Below are 14,766 nucleotides of genomic sequence, written 5' to 3'. Positions count from 1 at the left end.
CCAGACTAGTCTGAACCACTATATATAACCAAGAGTAGCCTCAAACTTGTGATCCTCCTGCCTCTTCATTGGAACTGCCGGAGTGTGCCACCATATCCAACTCCAAACCAAGTTTCTTGATTCCTGCTTCAGAGCCCCGCTTTTTCTTTACACTGCTTAAGCCCTCTCTGCAGCTAGGCACCCGTCTGGGTGATTATTCAATTACTGTAAATTCCAGGAACCCAGAGGCAGGCTCTGGTCTTGCTCACTGCCTCAAGCTCAGCACCTTACCTAGTATAGACTGACACATTGCTCATTTACACAGACTAAGCATTGAGTCCCTCTGTCCATATATATATATATATATATATATATATATATATATATATATATATATATATAAACCTGTGGTCCATATTTAAAATTGCTAATGAAGTACTTGGAATAGTTTTTGTCCCACTAAGTATCTCAAGCCTATATTGTTGTTGTTGGTTTTCTCTTTTGATTTTTTATAAGACAGGGTTTCTCTATGTAGTCCTGGCTGTCCTGGAGCTTGCTATGTAAACCAGGCTGGCCCTGGTTTAGCCACAGAGAGCTTCCTGACTCCGCCTCCCGAGCGCTGGGGTCAGGGTGTGCTCTACCACACATGGCACCTATATGTCTTTCTTCTTCTTCTTCTTCTTCTTCTTCTTCTTCTTCTTCTTCTTCTTCTTCTTCTTCTTCTTCTTCTTCTTCTTCTCCTCCTCCTCCTTCTCCTTCTCCTTCTCCTCCTTCTCCTTCTTCTTCATCTCATTTTAGACCAATCACATGTCAAACACCAATGATCACAAATGGCCAGTGGCGACTGCACAGGGTCACTGCAGCACAGGGCTCAGCAGTAGGGATCTAGACCTTCAAAGCAGGGACTCACTCCATGTCCTGGGGGGGCGGGGGGTTGTCAGAAGACAAATGAAAACCATTTAGCTTCTGTCTGGGTCCTCTGCATCTTTGGGCCTAGGCTGTAGTCTTCACTTCCTGCATGCCTTCCGACACTCCCAAGCTGTCTCTCATCTAAACTCAGACCCAGACTCTGTCTGCTTCATTCTGTCTCACTTCTTCATCTTTAAAGGCCCAGCTGCCCCACCCCTTTCCCTCAGGCTCCCCTGCCCTCAGTCAGCCAACAGATAGCACAAGACAGGACTTGAAACACGTCTAAGGCCTCTGCATCCAGCAAAGAGAACCATGGGGGACCATGGGCCTGTGGTAGAACTCCAGGCGGAAGAAGGGGCTGGGCCAGAGCTGGGGTCAACAGAAGACATTTTCCGTGCTCCTGCGCCTGAGGGTCTGCTGACCATATGGCTAGAAGAGCCAGCTCCTCTGATAATACAAAGCAGACCTGCTCCAGCTTGGTGGCAGCTGGTGGGCAGAGGGCTGGACCGCCGGGCTCCGGGAGACAGAAGAGTAGAGGCTTCCTTCAGCCTTCTATCCATTGTTGGTTTCCTGTTCCATCTTCCCACTGAGCCTCCCTAGCCACCCCAGACACCTGCCTGCTACCCTGCCTGACCCACGCGTGCCTAGGCTCCGGCCCTCAGCCCAGCTCCTCCAACGTGAGCAGGTAGTCTCAGCACACGCCCCGACTCAGGCCCTTGTCAGAAGCGCCAAAGGCAGGGTGAGAACTCCCAGGCCCAGGAAGTGACCCCCATTTCCCAGCATGCTCCACCTAGGCATCGACCTTTTCCAGCCCTACAAGGCACCCAGGAGATGAAGCCAGAAACATTTCCCAAAGGCACCATCACAGAAGAACACATTGGAACATTCTAGCCCTCATCCCTCATACCTTCCAGGGCACTCAACGGTGCCCCGTTCAGACCACATCCGGTCTGGGGTTACTTGCTTAGGGAAAAAATACCTAGGAATGCCCTCCCCTACCCCAGAGCCTAGTGACTCAGACTAGAAAGGTCCTTCGTAGTCAACCAGCAGGAAGGGACCTGACACCTCACCTCAGAAACCTTTGCCCTGGGGTGCAATGTCCACCCCAGAGACCTAGCCCTACCCCGGGGCGATGGCTTCCATCAGCAGTCCAGATGGCTCTCATTCTACTCCCCCAGACCTTGGATGCCAGCACTGCACACGGCATGTGCACCCAGGGGCACAGGGCAACTCAGGCGTCATTCATCACTGCCGGGGCAGAGGTCCACGCCACGGCCTCTCGGGGTTCCCCAGACAGAGCCCAGAAGCCAGCCTCAAGTTCCCTTCTCCTCCACATAATAGCCAGGAGCGTTTGTGTCGCAACAGGAAGCAAGCCCAACCAACCCAACGAGGCTATTTACACCATCATCAGAAATGAAAAAGCCAGGATAGGACATCCCCAGGTTCCAGTTTCTCCATCTCGACCTCCTGTTCACCTTCTTCGGGTAGCCTTCTTCTCTGTGCTGTGTGGGATAGAGAGTGCTTTGTTCCTAACATCCAGCCAAGTCCCCAGGGGTCGTTGGTTCTGATTGGCCCAACCCTGTGACCCATGAAGGTGACCACAGATGGACTAAGGTAAAGGTTGGGTGCTCCATCCCTGGGGCGGGAATGTCATCTCACCCGAAGCAAGGGACTGACAGTAGTGTGTGTGTGGCAGGGTGGGGAGAGAAAGTAAGACAGCTGAAAGGGTCTCCTGAAACATCGAATGCAGCCTCACCCAGTCTTACACCTGCCCCTCCCTCTTCCTCACCAGGTAGCCCTAGTGTGAATTTCTAGAAAGAATTGTCAAGGACTGCAGGGATGGTTTGAGATCTAAGAGCGCTTGCTACTATTGCAGAGGACCCAAGTTCAGTTCCTAGCCTCAATATCCAGTAGCTTACAACTACCTGTAACTTTAACTCAAGGGAATCTGGTGCCCTCTACTGGCCTTCTTGAGGACCTGCGCACGCATGCACACACACACACACACACACACACACACACACACACACACACACACAGTAGAGGAGGGTTGGGGTGGGAGACAGAAAAATATAAATCTAATAAAAGAGAGAGAATCACTGCGGGGGGGGGATGTAGGTACTGTGGTACTGTAGCATCTAACGGGCATCAGAGCTCTGAGAAACCCTGAGGATCCTATCAAAATAGGACCCGAATTGAGCCCCAGAATCTGAATAGGGTGTAGATTGTGGTGGGAAAGAGCTGGGGAGAGAACATAAAGACCGGAGACAGCTGGCGCAAAGGCAGGGGGAAGCAGTGGGAGGCTGACTTCCATTCCCAGAAATACTCCTGAGAACAAGGGAGGAACAGGGCCAGGTTAGTGGTGACTTGGTGACAGGCTGAGGAATTTGGACCAAATGAGGAGCTACTGAGGTCGTCTGGGATGGAGGAAAGAGACTGGTTAATATCTACAGGAGACCTAAGTGGGAAGGGAGGTAGAAAAACAATCCAGGCAGCATTACAAGAAGAGTTAAGGGCCAGCGAGATGGCTCAGCAGGGAAGGCGTCTGCCATCATGCTGGATGTCTGTGCTTGATCCCGGAGACCTGCATCATGGGGGGAAACGGATTCTTATATGTTGTCTTTTGATTTATACTGGTACATCATGGCACATGCATGTATGCATGTATGCATGTGTACACACATACAAATGCATAAATAAAAGAATGTAATACACATTTAGCCAGGCACAGTGTGCACGCTTTTAATCCCAGTGCTTAGGAAGCAGAGGCAGACAGATCTCTGTGAGTTCAAGACCAGCCTGATCTACATCATGAGTTTCAGATCAGCTAGAGCTATATCGTAAGACTCTGTCTCAAACAAACACAGAAAACAAACAAACAAACAAACAAAAAAAACCAATAACAACAAACCAACCAAACAAAATTGAAGAAGGAAAAGGAGGAATGTGGCCATGGACATAATCAGTGGCAGAGTTCCTGCCTAGCATGCATAAGGCCCAGTATTCAATTTCTAGTGCAGACAATGGGGGCAATGGCTAAGATGAAATAAAGTAAAACCCAGGCATAGCACACAGTGGCAATTCCTATAAGCCAGTACTCAAGCTAGCGCAAGAGGATCCAACAACGCCAGCCTTGGCTACAAGTGAGACCCCCATCTCAAAAGAAACAAAAAGGAAAGCAGCTAGCCTTAGCATCAGGGCAGCAAGACACTCAGCAAGGCCGGGGAGAGTCACCAGGGTGAGACCAGGTCCCATCCTGGGCCACTGGGTAGCTGACAGAGCTGCTCAGACACAGGGCAGTTGGGAGGCAGAACAGGCTTTCGAAGGAGCCTGAGCCCACCCTGGATCAGGATGAATTTGAATTTGTGAAGTGCCAGGCTCAGGGAATTTCCAGCTTTCCAGGGGAATACCTTTGAGTCATCTGACAGCTACTAAGTGAGATCCAGTGGGAAGAAGTCCATTATGAAGAGGGCATTAGGTCCTCTGCTCTCGGCTAGCACCAGGGAAACCAGGACCATTAAACGTGAAGGCTTTTCTTTTCAACCTGTTTCCCATCTGGAGTGATGTAGTTGGAAATCTCGTGATCTTTTACTATCTGTAGAGCCAGGCTTCACCCAAATCACCCATTCTTATGGAAGAGGTCACAAGTACTCTGCAAAAGGCATGTGCTTTGCAAAGGAGTTTCAATGCAGTCATGCGTTGAGCTTTGCTGTGATAATTGTCACAAGGAAACTTGTTCCCAAAGCTGTACTCTACTTAAATATGTCCAAAAAAAAAATAATAAACTGCTTGGGTCAGACTCTGGACGTTTGGACCCACTCCAGCTAACTAAGTTATGTTGAATTGAATTTCTTCCTCGCTGTGCGTGGATCACTCCTCTGCTGGCTGTAGAATTTGCAGAGACCCCCACACCATTAGACAGTCCTGCTTAGGTGACCAGCGTGAAGGGGTGAGTCAGACGGTCCAGAGGTCTTGGCCAGTGAGTTAAGAGGTCTGGATCTGAGTTGAGGAAAACTAAGAAAGCAACAAGGTTCTAGCAGGAGGTAGCAGGGATCTCCAGGGCAGGGACCCTAAAGGGGCAAGGCACTGGGTTGACCTTGTCAAGGGTGCAAGAGACAGGTGGCTGTGGTCAAAGGAGAGTGTGGCAAATAAGACAGGAGGCACCCCCGAGCAAGCCACCCAGAAGCTGGGCTGAGAAGCAAAGGAGACAGATAGGTCCTTCCCAGGAACAATAGGAAACTTTCTTTGTGTGAAGAACAAGGGAAAATGGGGTCCCCATGGTCTGGAGCCTTAAGCTCTATGTCTGGGCAACCTTGAACTCCACTCTCCATCCCCCAACTGTGGCCGCCTCAGCAATACCACAGCTTCAAAGGTCCCTACACACAGCTGGTAGAAGAGGCTGGCTGAAGCCACCAATACTGAAGCCTCAATATCCAGCCAGCATGAGTCAGTGTCTTCCTCTCTAGGAGTTCTGGGACTAGTCAAAATGGAGACAGGAGTTGTCTGTCTCAGTGAGATTGGATTCTGTCTCAGGAGCCACAGCCTAGATTTCCTGTCAAAACGCTGCTTCCTTGAGACTTGGAGAAGCAGGTACCAGGCTCTATGAGCCAGTGAAATGCTCATAGCAGTGTGTGTGTGTGTGTGTGTGTGTGTGTGTGTGTGTGTGTGTGTGTGTGAAGGATGGTTATGGGGGTGGTGTGTGTGTGTGTGACTGGCTAGAAGTCAGTGCAGGAGACCCAAGGTACCAGGCTCTATGAGCCAGTGAAATGCTCATAGCAGTGTGTGTGTGTGTGTGTGTGTGTGTGTGTGTGTGTGTGTGTGTGAAGGATGGTTATGGGGGTGGTGTGTGTGTGTGTGACTGGCTAGAAGCCAGTGCAGGAGACCCAAATCACAGTAGGTTCACAGACAAAAAAAACACCTCAGCAGTTTAGGGCACCCAGCTCCTTCATAGGGCAGCACATGGGCTGGGCACGTGCCCAGAGAGTGCCACATGCCTGTCAGGCTGGGACCTGTCACATGCCTCTCCAGAGAGGCTGCCAGAAGCCCCGAAGCTGGGTAAACCCAGAGCAGTGACTCAGGTGAGGGTAGGGGCGTGGAAGCAGGCTCCCATCCCATCCAGGCCAGATTGTAGTACTCCACCTGTCCAGGTTAGCAAGAACAGAGCAGGGAGGGGGCAGTGGGGAGATCTGTTTGGCATACTGGTACCAAGGCTGTCCCAGGCAGACCCAACAAGGAATCAGTGCCCCTAGCCAGGCAGTCTTCCATGAACAGAGACATTTCATGGAGACATAGGGGCAGCCACACGGCAGGCTTGGTGGGTGTGATCTGCTCTCTATGAAAGGTATCAGCAGGGCCTGTTTCCTATACTCTGGACCAGTTCAGAGTCTGGTCCGAGTTAGATCTAGAAACTCCAGGAGACCCCAGGGAACTGTAAGCTCACACCAATTAATGATGACAATTAATGATCAGGTGACCCTGGTCCTGCACATGAAAGTCTACAAAGCATGGTCACAACTATTGTCCTTCCATATCACCAGCTTGCTGGGCCTTCGTGAGAAGCTTGATTTTACAGACAAGATCATGGAAAGCCAGGGGGTTGCCCAAAGCCGTGTGAGAGCCCACAGAGCCTTCCTGAGCTGGACCCATCCAGGTAGGCCATGCTACCAGTGGGCTGAAATAGGAGGTAGAGGACCTGGGTGTGATGGAGATAAAGGCCCCCGGGGTGAGGCATGGGTCTGGAGATACAGTAAGACTGGAGAAGAACTGCAGCTCAAGGGTTAGGATGGAGATTAAAGATAAACTAGCCTTACTTGGTGGGTGTTACTAAAGGAGCCCCTTCCAGCATCTCTTGTCCCCTTCCAAAGAATGATAGGGACAGCTGGAGCTCACCAGGGGACGGAGAAAGGGGAACCCAGTTCAGAGCCTGCAGTCTAAACAGCGATGCTGTCCCAGAGCCTCCTCCTCTCTGTTCCCAGCCCCTCACCCCAGCTGCAGCAGGCTGGGGCTGCTGGGAACCTGGCATGGAGCCATCTAAGGCAGCCCTGGAGGTGGGGGGACAGGGCCAGAAGATAAGGATCATGCTGCAGACTGTTCCTGCTCTGGGCACCCTGCCTGGACCACTCTGTCCATCTTCAGCTGCCTTACCACCTGCCTATCCACAGTGGGTCCCAAGGATCTGAGATTTCTCAGAGAAGTTGATATTTATCCCTGTCTCTTAGGTTCAGTTTTGTTTTTTATGTGTATGAATGTTTTGCTTGCACGTGCACCGTGTGCTTGCCTCGTGCCCTCAGAGGCCACAAAGGGGTGCCAGAGCCTCCTGAAACTGGAGTTACAAATGGTGTGAGCCACCATGTGTTAGGCACTGAACCCAGCCAGGTCCCCTGTCAGGCTAGCACAAGTGCCCTTAACCACAGAGCCATCTCTCCAACTCTGTTTTGTTTTTGTTTTTGTTTTATGGTAGAGTCTCACTTTGTAGTCCAGGCTGGCCTAGAACTCACTATGTAGCCCAGGCTAGCCGCTAGTAACTCCTTATGATCCTTCTCCCCCAACTCCCAAATTCTGGGATTATAGGCATGACCCATCTTGCCTGGCTAGAAATCCTGCCTTTTAAATACCCATCCCCCCCACCCCTTAGTCTCTGCTGGATCCTACCAGGTAGATCCACAATGTTCCGATTAGATGTCTCCAGACTTGTCTTCTGGAACATTCCCGGGACTGTTTCTCCTGGCTATTTCCATTCCATCCCATGGGTTATAAGAGGAAAATGAGCTTTAGAGCCACACACTCCTGGACTCAAAGCCAGGCCTTATCACTCACTAGTTCTGGGGTCTTGGGGAAACTGGTCCCCAATCCTGTCTGAGCTCCTATTCCCTAAGCTGTAAAATGGGGATAATTAGTTACTAACTGGGCAATTTGCTGTGCTACTTAATGTTAATACTGCATGCATGAAGCTGAATCTAGCGCAAGCCTGTTAAATTATATTTATGAATATAATTATATCAAATTATCCTTGAGTCACTGTCTCTCCCATCCTGGTATTAGAGGTCACCCCTCCCCTTTCCCCCCATCTGGAACCTCACCCTGCCCTTCCAGCTTATCTTCCATCCTGCCCTCCTTATGCCTGTCAGGCAGCCCTGACTGGGAGAGTTGTACCCCTCCCACTCCCGCAGCCTACCCACCTCCAGCACCGCCTGCACTGCCCTGCATGGGACCTTAGCTGCAACCTGCTGCCCATGGGGGCTGCTCTCCATTACCCGACACCAGCTGCCTCCCCTCTCTCCATCTACCCAGGTCTCAATGTCACATTGTCTCAGAACACCACAGTCCTTTGCATTCAATTTTGGGACCTTGATTTATATATTTGAAAGCATGATAAGGTTGAGGCTGGAAAGATGGCTCAGCGGTTAAGAGCTGGTACTGCTCGGCTAGGGGACCTGAGTTTGAGTCCCAGGACCCATGTCAGGTAGCTTACAACTGCCTATAACTCTAGTTCCAGGCCAGAGCTTCAATGGGCACTGAACATTCATGTGCATGTATTTACACACAATTTAAAATAATAAAAAAATACAAACAAACAAAAGCCAGCTGTTAGTGGCCCACACCTTCAGTCCCAGCACTCAGGAAGCAGAGATAGGTAGATCTCTGTGTGTCTGAGGCCAGCCTGGTCTACAGAGTGAGTTCCAAAACAGCCAGGGCTACATAGTGAGACACTGTCTCAAAGTACATAAATTAATTAATTAATCTTTAAAAAATTATAAACCAACTCATCTCTGAGACCCTTTCCACAGTCACTACTCACCCCTAGCCCGAGTTCTCTGGGTAAGTGATCAGAACCCTGGGATTGCTGTGAGCTTCTCTTCCACCAGGAGGGAGCCCAGCCTGTTCCCACCCACCTATGCGGTCAACTTTTCTACTTACAGCCTAGCAGTCCAAAGGACCACATTGCCTTTCAAGAAGGACCCGACCCCCAACTGTGCACAGAGACAGATAAAGTAGGAGAACAGAGAGAAACACTGTACCCCGGCCAGCCTCTTGACTTAATCCAGCCTGACACGGTTTGGCAAAAGCTACTCCTGATTGTCCCTCAGGCTCCAGCAAGGCCAGCAGTTTGCTCCTTCCCCCATTCTTGGCTGACACGGAGAAGGAGAAGCCACCCACAGACATCACTTTCTTAAGCAGATTCAGCCTGGGCCTCCGAGGCAGGAGCTGGCAAGAAGGGTGTGAGGCAGGGGAGGAGAGAGAGAGAGAGGGAGACAGAGAGAGACAGAGAGAGACAGAGAGAGACAGAGAGACAGAGAGACAGAGACAGAGAGAGAGACAGAGAGAGAGACAGAGAGCCGACTGAGGCTGACCTGGCTGAAGGATAGAAGGCAAACCCTCCTGTCTGTCTGTTGGATGGCTCTCCCCACAAGAAGCATCCCTCAACCCCTCCACATCTCACCTGGGCCACAGGCTCCTTGAGAACAGGTGGGCTCTTACTAATTGGCCTGTGCTGATGAACAACAGTCTGTACAGTCACCCCAAATATACCCAAGGAAACTGAAGCTCAAAGAAGCTTTCCCCAAGATCACTCAATGGCTGCACAACAGAGGTGGGGCCACCTTTGAGACCTTGGGTCTCCAAGTACAGTCAGCTTTGCATATCTGTGGTTTCTGCAGGCACACATTCAACAAACAATGGATTGGAAGCTCACAGCAAAAAGTGCAAGCCAGCAGACAACCTCAGCGAGTGAAAGTGTGTGGGAACTTAGGTCCAGTCCCTGGAACCTGTGTGAACAGACCGGGAACCTGGATTCTGCATGGTTGGAATCTATAACCCTAGCACTCTTACAGCGAGCGTGAGGCAGGGGGATCCTCTGGAAACTCACGTGAGGGCAGTGTAGCAGATTCGGCCTCAAAAACAAAAGGGGAAGAACCAACTTCTGAAGGTGGTCCTGTGACCTCCACACTCCCAAAGTGTGATGGGTGTACACACACACACACATACACAGGGGGGGGGGTGGAGAGAGAGAGACACACACACTAACTCTTTAAAAACTGCATCTGTATTTAAGTACAGAATTTCCCCCAAGCAATACAGTATAGCAACAGTGTACACAATGGTTCTTTGGTGTTTTTAAGTCATCTGGAGGGGATTTAGAGTATGCAGGGTGGGTATAGGCAAATACTTTATCTTTCCATTGAAAGACCAAGAACACCTGTGGGGGTCGGGTGGGGGAGTTGTTTCCAAAGGAATCCCAGAGTCAACCCCCTCTGGACACCTCTGGATTCTTCTCACAATCCCCATAATGGGGTCAGAGGGTCTTAGAGGCAAGACACTGTGAACTAGATTTCCAAAGCTGGGATGCTCTCAGAAGGAAGAAGGTTCCTCTCTCCCAATTCGTGCACTCTTGTTTGGCAGTCACTCAGTCACCCAGCCTTCCTCTTTTTTTTTTTATTTTTGTTTTTTTTTTTTTGTTTTGTTTTGTTTTTTGTTTTTCGAGACAGGGTTTCTTTGTGTAGCCCTGGCTGTCCTGGAACTCGCTCTGTAGACCAGGCTGGCCTCGAACTCAGAAATCTGCCTGCCTCTACCTCCCAAGTGCCGGGATTAAAGGCGTGGGCCACCACGCCTGACGCCTTCCTTGTTTTAATGCAGCAGCCTGCTTCTCTCCTTGGTCCTGCAGAAATAAATGACCAGGCCAGGAGGTGCAAGTGACAGATACACAGCCTGGAAGAGTCCACAACTCCCTTGCCAGGTTCTACCCCTTCCTACACTGAGAGACGCCTGCATAGATGTAAAGTCCTGCAGGTTCTTTGTGCCGGCTTTGGGAGCCTCCTATTTACAGCAGATGAAGTTTGCTTGGGGCTACTTTAAAGTCTACCTCCTCGCCAAGTTGATGGAAAAGACATACATTTTGTCTCTGATCAACTTCCAGCCTGGTGGTGGAGAAAGATCACGGCAACGAGAGAAGATTCACAAAAGGTTGTGGGCTTACGTCAGCGCAGGAAAAGGCTGAAGGACAGATGGAAGGAGATGTATTTGGGCCACAGGGTGGAAGGGAGAGGGCCTGGACTGCGGGGTGGGGTGGGGGCTTTGGGGGGGAGGATTGTGGAGTTGGGGAAGAGGGTGGGGAGGCCTGAGGGAGAAGGGAGGTTTGCGTGGGTGGGGGGGATGGAGGCTGTGTGCCAGGCGTAGAGAGAGCCAGGGTCTGGGGTGGGAGTCTAGACCCTGGCGCTGAAACCCCAGATTCTGGACCCAGCTACAGTAGAGAAACCTTAGCCAGTGGGCCCTCCCCACTCCCAATCCCCTGGTGCTAAAAAGCCCACGACATTTACGACTTCAGGAGGGTAAAGAGCCTGAGAAAAGAATCGCAGACCATATGGATTTGTTTCCTAGGTTTTTTTTTTTTTTTAAGTCTAATTAGGCCGGGAAAAGCCATCGGCCTCTGCCTGTCTCAAGGTCCCTGGATTCAATTACAGAGCAGCCTCCCTCAATGGCGCTGCGTTGTGGACATCCCTGTCCCCTCCACACTTTGAGGTCAGAGGGTCCAGAGAATGGTGACCTCAAGGAAAAGCTGGGGAATGGGACTCAGGATAGGTAACTAGTGGGAGCCCAGGTCTCTTTATTCGGTTCTGATGAACACGTGGTTAAAACCCTTCAGGTCCCTGGCTTCTGGCTCCAGGCAAGCTGAGGTCTTGGGACCAGGACCTCCTTGCATTCCTCGCCACTCTCTGCCAAGAAAAACTTTTCAGAATGAAACCGAACTGTTTGACCAAGTCAAAAGGTGGAAGTAAGGTGTTTTCAGACCCCTTCTCCATTCTTTCCCAGTCCAGGTCATGCTCTATAATAAATCAAAGCGGCCCTCGGAAAAGTTCTTACCCCTTCCCTATGAGGACTCCCCCTCCCCCAGTCTATAAACGCCTTTCTACTTCCCTCACCCTATAAACACCTCTGAGCCTACCCCTCGCAAACTTATGTCCCCTCACCCTTCTGCCTTGACAAACCTTAGATTCAAAAAAAAAAAAAAAAGGAGGTGTCCCTCCTTTGTCCCTAGAGCCCAAAACCCATGGTGCCCAATGACCTTCCTCCTTGTACAGCCCAGTTGTGGCTCCTAAGCCCCGACTTCGCAGTCTCCCTGTGACCCCAGTGGGCAAGACGCTGGGGGTGAGGGTGCATCTTGAGCCAGCAGGGCATGACTCGCCCCTCCATCTGCTCCTTTGCCCATACCTAGAAGTCAGGAGCTTGGGGAAAAACCTTCATCTCCCTTCTCCAGTAATTATGCCATTTTCTAAGCAACCCTTATGGCCACACCAGTCGGCCAGCTCCCAACCTACTCTCTTTCAGACCTGCTTTCCTTTTGGCCTGTAGACGCTGCCTTATGTGCACATGCCCAGCTTGTCCGGAGAAGCCATGCTCTAAATGAATGGCCCTTCTCAAAAACAAACCATGAGTTCCTCCCTCTGAGCTCTGTGGTTGGCTTTTGTTTTTAATAATCTTTGGGGTCTTTGGGGGGGCCTGGAGAGATGGCTCAGAGGTTAAGAGCACTGGCTGTTCTTCCAGGGGTTCTGAGTTCAGTTCCCAGCAACCACATGGTGGCTCACAACCATCTGTAATGGGACCTGCTGCCCTCTTCTGGTGTGTCTGAACAACAGTGTACTCACATGCATAAGATAAATAAATCTTAAAATAAATAATAATCTTTGTTTTCGTTTTGGGGAAGTTTTAGGGTCTCAGGAAACCTAGGCAGGAAGTACAAAGAGTTTCCATGTACTGTCTCTTGAAGATGACTTCCTTCATGGTCCAAATTTTTACACCTTTACCACAGACTTAAAGGATTATGTCCAGAACACCCCGTTGCTTGCCAGATGAGGTGCGCAACAAACCAGAGAAACAATCCCACCACATCTAGCCATACCAATGGTTCTTGCAGGACCATGGGAGACTCTATCACCCAAAACTCACCTGGCTTCATCCCTGGAGTTTCCTGCTCAACTTCCCAGCAGCTCCACGGAAGAGTTTCTGATCTCTCAGCCATTTCTTCCAACTTATCTAACCCCAGGGAGCAAGGCCTCCTGAGTCCTAACTTTCTGAGCATCCTGAGTCTTATGAGTGAGTTCCCCTTCAGAAGGAAGTGTTTCGATTCCAAGGAAATAGCGACACAACACAGCTAACGTCCACGCCATTCACAGGAGCTCTCTCTGGGCAGTTGTGCAATCTGTGGGTTTTGACAAATGCATAATGGATTGTAGCCACCATAGTAGTACATAAAAAAGCTCTGTGTTCCACTCACCATCCCTCCCTTCCCTTCCCTTCCCTTCCCTTCCCTTTCTGATATGGGTTTTTTTTTTTTACCCCACATCCATAGTTTTGTCTTTTTCAGACAAAATCCCACAGTTCCTAGCCTTGCTTGCCACACTGATGTCTGTCTCTTAGTAATAAAGAGTTTTCGTGATCTGATAGGTCATTTCCCTTTTTTTTTTTTTTTTTGCAATGAATATTATGTGCCATTGTCTGGATATGTCATAATTTATCGGCTGAAGGACATCTTGTCCCTGTGAAAGTTGGAAAGACAGAAGGGAAGAGAAAGGAGGGGAGTAGAGAGCTGGAGTGATGGCCCGGTGGTTAAGAGCACTGACTGCTCTTCCAGAGGTCCTGAGTTCAATTCCCAGCACCCACATGGTGGCTCACAACCATCTGTAATGGGAGCTGATGCCCTCTTCTGGTGGGTCTGAAGACAGCTACAGTGTGCTCATATACATAAAACTAATGAATGATTCTTTTAAAAGGAAGAAGGGGAGGCGGAGGAGGGGAGGAAGGATAGAAAAGCAGAGATGAGAGAGGGAATTCTTGCTTATTTAATTCTAGTATGAAAATGTCCCAATCTGTTTTGCTTTGTTGTTGTTTTATTTTGTTTTGTCAATGTGGCACAAGTCAGTTATCTGAGAAGAGGAACCTCAACTGAAAAAAAAATGTTTCCATAAATTTTTTTCAAGACTGTGGGGCATTTTCTTGATTAATGATTGATGGGGGAGGGCAGGTGGTCCTAAGTTGTCTAAGAAGACCTTCAGGGCAAGCCAGTGAGGAGCACCCCTCCATGGGCTCTGATTCAGTTCCTGCCTCCAGGTTCCTGCCCTGCTTGAGTTCCTGGCCTGCCTTCCTAAGTGATGGACTGACTGTACCTGGAAGTGTAAGGTGACACACAGACCCTTTCCTCCCCCAGTTGCGTTCGGTTTTGGTGTTTTATCACAGCAAGAAACTTAAGACAGAGGGCTTTGACTTTCTCACTTGTAAGCTGTAGGGTTTTGTAGATATTCCTTATAAAGTTTTTGGAAAGAAATTTTTAAAAATTATGAATTAGTTGTGTGTGTGCATGTGTGTGCACCTGTGTGTGGTATATGTATGTGTGTGTGCATGTGTGTGGGGTGTGTGTGTGTGTATTGAACGCAAGCACTTGGGCACGGTACATAAGTATTCTACCATGGAGCTGCATATTCAATTCAAATATTATATTTTGTCAAGTGATTTTTCCACATTTATTGATGTAATCATATGATTGATTTTGTTTTTCATTTAGCCTGTTGGAATGATGGGTTACATCAATTGATTTTCAAATCAGGAACTTTGTGTCCCTGGAATTAATCCACTAGAATGTGGTGTATAGTTCTTCTCATATATTGTTGGATTCAACTTTTTAAATGTATTATTGAGGGGGTTTTGCATATTAGTTCATTAAAGGTGTTGGTCAGTAATCTTCTTATAGTATTTTTGGTATAAGGGTAATGCTGGCCTCATGGAACAAGAAAAAAAATCCCCTCTTCTAGCCCAGTGTGGCAGTGCACGCCTTTAATCCCAGCACTTGGGATGCAGAGGCAGATGGATCTCTATGAGTGCAAGGCTAAC

This window comes from Mus musculus, chromosome 11 (assembly GCF_000001635.26).
Source record: "Mus musculus strain C57BL/6J chromosome 11, GRCm38.p6 C57BL/6J".
Classification (NCBI taxonomy): Eukaryota; Metazoa; Chordata; class Mammalia; order Rodentia; family Muridae; genus Mus; species Mus musculus.
Note: the sequence above shows the minus strand (reverse complement) of the source record.